This window comes from Triticum urartu, chromosome 2A, assembly GCF_056163025.1.
Source record: "Triticum urartu cultivar PI428250 chromosome 2A, HENAU_Tu73, whole genome shotgun sequence".
NCBI lineage: Eukaryota > Viridiplantae > Streptophyta > Magnoliopsida > Poales > Poaceae > Triticum > Triticum urartu.
In genome coordinates this window covers 711912178-711916164 of record NC_141874.1, presented here as the reverse complement: position 1 = coordinate 711916164, position 3987 = coordinate 711912178, and the positions used below count along the sequence as shown (strand labels likewise).

General features: G+C 45.1%; 1 pseudogene; it reads right to left on the bottom strand.

The window, feature by feature from the left end:
* Positions 1–1167: 1167 nt before the first annotated feature.
* LOC147987040 (uncharacterized) lies at positions 1168–2488 on the bottom strand (annotated as a pseudogene).
* Between the last annotated feature and the right edge of the window lie 1499 nt (positions 2489–3987).

Below are 3987 nucleotides of genomic sequence, written 5' to 3'. Positions count from 1 at the left end.
GCAAAGGTGAAGCAATTGTGCTAAAATCCTTCATGAATCTACGGTAGAAACCGACTAAACCAAGAAAACTATGCACTTGTTACAAGTTAGTTGGTTGGGGCCAAGTTTTAATAGCATTGATCTTAGATTCATCTACATGAACACCCTTAGAAGATACTACAAAGCCCAAGAAAACAAGTTTATCAACGCCAAAAAGGCATTTGTCCATATTAGCATAAAGGTGGTCTTTTCGAAGAGTTTGTAGCACGGTGCGAAGGTGGGTGACATGCTCTTCTAAAGATTTGCTAAAGACAAGAATATCGTCGTAGTAGACAACAACAAACTCACCAATGTAAGGGCGAAACACATAATTCATAAGACGCATGAAACTACCCGGTGCTTCCGATAAACCCATAGGCATAACTAACCACTCATACAAACCAAACTTTGTTTTGAAAGCGGTTTCCCATTCATCACCCTCTTGTATGCGTATTTGATAGTAGCCACTTTTAAGATCAAATTTTAAGAAAATAGTGGCACCGCTAAGCTCATCTAGCATATCATCAAGGCGTGGAATGGGGTGCCTATATTGAACGGTGATAGCATTGATAGGTCTACAATAGGAACACATGCGAAAGCTACCGTCTCTTTTTGGCACAAGAATGACCGGGACGGCAGAAGGACTCAAACTTTCACACACATGTCCATGGTCTATGAGATGTTGTACTTGCCTTTGTATTTCTTTGGTTTCTTCAGGGTTGATGCGATATGGGGCCTTGTTTGGAAGAGGTGCTCCAGGGATGAGGTCGGTGCGGCGCTCGATGCCTCGTAGTGGGGGTAGACCCAGAGGTAGCTTGTCGGGGAAAACATCTTGGAATTCCTACAAAAGAGAAGATAACACTAAAGGTAGATCGTGAGAGGTGTTAGCTTTTGGTGCCTCATCCTTGCACAAAAGGACATAGTGCATGACACTTGATGGGTTCTCACACACTTCTCTTATCTCACGTTTGGTGGCAAAGAGGACTAAGTTCTTCTTGTCGCTCATCCTGGAGACGCTCAATTTGGGCTTGTGGCGCTCACTCTCTTTTTGGTGGTTCGCTCTCTCACTATTCTCTCCATGATGGGTGGCTTGCTTGTCGGCGATCACTTGACTTGGAGACATAGGTCATAGTACATTCTCCTTTCCTTTCATCTTGAAGCTATAGTGATTTGTACGCCCATTGTGGATGACGCCTCGGTCATATTGCCATGGCCGTCCAAGAAGGAGGTGGAAAACGGACAAAGGAACAACATCACACTCCAAAGTGTCTTCATAAGCTCCGATTTTGAAGGGGAGTTGCACTCTATGCTCGACTTGGATGGTGCCGTTGTCGCTTAGCCATTGAACTTTGTAAGGGTGCGGGTGCTTCATCTTGACCAATTGGAGCTTGGAGCAAAGTTCTTCACTTGCTAAGTTATGGAAACTCCCTCCATCGATGATGACCTTGACGGACCTTCCGTTGATGCCGACCTTGGTGTGGAAGATATGGCATCTTTGGTCTTCTTCTTGTTGATGTTGAAGAGTCAAGATCTTGGAGACAACAAGAGCAGTACTTGAATCTTCGTCACAAAAGACTTGATCCTCTTCATCTTCGTTCACTTGCTGGTGCATGGCCACTTGCTCAAGGGCTTCCATTTCTCCTTCACTCATGGAGTCATATGTGCCATCGTCATTGAGTATCATGGTGCGCTTGTTGGTGCAATCAAAGGACTTGTGGCCTCAGCCGCCGCATGTGAAGCATTTGAAGGAACTTGTCTTGACGGTCTCATCGGTTGGGATAGAGGATGATGAAGCTCTTGGCTTGAAGTTGCTTGTAGTAGGAGGGCGACTTGAGGTTGTCGAAGTTTTCTTATAACTTGACTTGTCGTCGTTGCTTGTAGATGGCTTGGTTGAGGTAGAAGGTGTTGGAGTCATTGAAGCTTGAGAGTTGGAGAGACCATATGACTTGGATGAGAACTTGGCATATTTGAAGTCATCTTGCACTTGACGTTCCGCCTTGGTAGCTTGATGCACTAGCTCGATGAGGTTCGAGTATGGTTGGAAGTCGGCGATCTTCTTGATAGGATGATTTAGTCCATTCAAGAAACGTGTCATAGTTTGCTCATCATCTTCCGTAACATTTGCTCTTATCATGGCAATCTCCATTTCTTTGTAGTATTCTTCAACGCTCTTTGTTCCTTGCTTGAGGAGTTGGAGTTTCTTGAAGAGGTCGCGGTTGTAGTAGGTTGGCATGAAGCGTGCTCTCATGACATCCTTCATTTGCGCCCAAGTAGTGATGGGTGGTTCACCTCTTGCCTCTCGGTGCTCAATGACTTGTTCCCACCAAATGAGGACGTAGTCTTGGAACTCAAGTGATGCCTTCGCGATCTTCTTCTCTTCCTCATAGTTGTGCAAGCGGAAGATTTTGTCAACCTCCAATGCCCATGAGAGGTACTCTTCGGGATCATTGCTTCCATTGAACTTGGGCATGGTGAAATTTAGCTTGCTGTATCGTTGCTCTTCATTGTGTTGGGGTCGGGGATGATGACGTCCTTGACGAAGAGGATTGTCTTCCTCATGTTGCTCTTGTCGTGGAGGATTTCCATCGTCTTCTTGCTCTTGGTGAACTTAGGGTTCGTGGCGAGGAGGTCGTTGAACTTGACGATGCGCTCGAGCTTGATAGTTCCTCTCTTGAACTTGTTCGTGAAGTGCTTCTCGGTGCTCACGATTTGCCAGTTGTGTGTGGCTATGGATTGACTTGAATCTCGGAGGGCACATTGTGCCTCAAGTGCTTGAGCTTCTCGTTGTTGTTGTTCTTGACGTTGTGCCTCGGCATCTTGTGCAACTTGGTGTTCTCGTGCTCGCTCTTCATCTTCTTGTTGTCGTTGGCGTTGTCGTTCTTATTCTTGCGCGAAAGTAGCTTGGTTTTGATGGTGTTGTTGCTCTTGAGAGTCGTTGTCGTGTAGAGGATTGAGGTTTGCTTGACGATCTTGGCGTGCGGCACGTCAAAGAGTATTCAATGTCGGTGTACTTGAGCCAGAGATGGTGTAGTCGGAGTGTCGACTTGAGCGGCTCCGTCTTGATGAGGACGAAGTGGAAGAAGAGCGGTTGGCCAACAAAGCTCGAATCTCGTCCATTCTTGCATCATTCTCTTGTTTGTGTTCGTCGAGCTTGTTGTCGAAGTAGTCTCTTGTACGTTGCTTGGAGAGTCGCAAGTTGGTGGTGAGGTTGTCGATACGTTCGCTCATTGCTTGTTGCTCTTGATGCAAAGCACGTTGTGCACCAAAAGAGGTGGCTCTTTGTGACGTAGGAGGACATGTCGTCGTCTTGCTCGATGAAGAGTGGGTTGGTAGAAGTACTTGGCCTATCCATCATTCCAAACAAATATGTGAGTGGGAGGAAGAGAAGAATTTATACCTAATGTACCTTGACCGATGTTGAAGACAGATCAATGATCACTCAATGTGGAACAAGGAAATAGCACAATTGGTACCAATTCTTGTCGGTTTCGCACACCTACACAAATAAAAGCTTATGGTGGAGCTTGGTTAGGATGGTGGCACAAAATTTGATGCAATTGTTAGTGAGCCTCAATAATGTTGGAAAAGATTCACAAATTTGCAAATGCAACAAGTAGACCAATAGCAAGATATGATACACGGAAACTCACACACGGAAAGATAAATGGGGTCGTGCAACCAAGGAATGAGCGAAAATGTGGAATCCACGAAAATGCTCTTGTTGCACAACACTAGAGAGACGCTAGCATGATTGCATAATAGGCGGATACGAACTTGTGCACAACCTACTAAGCAAAGATGCAATGACTTCTATCCCAAGTATGCTCTATGTATGGTATTCCGATGATATGATCCAAGATGATCTAGTATGACAATCTTAATGTATTATAATGCTATGGTTCTTGCTTATAAGCTCTTTGCTTATCTTTCCTCTTTTGCTTAAAAGCTTGGATGGCTCTTTCTCTTTTG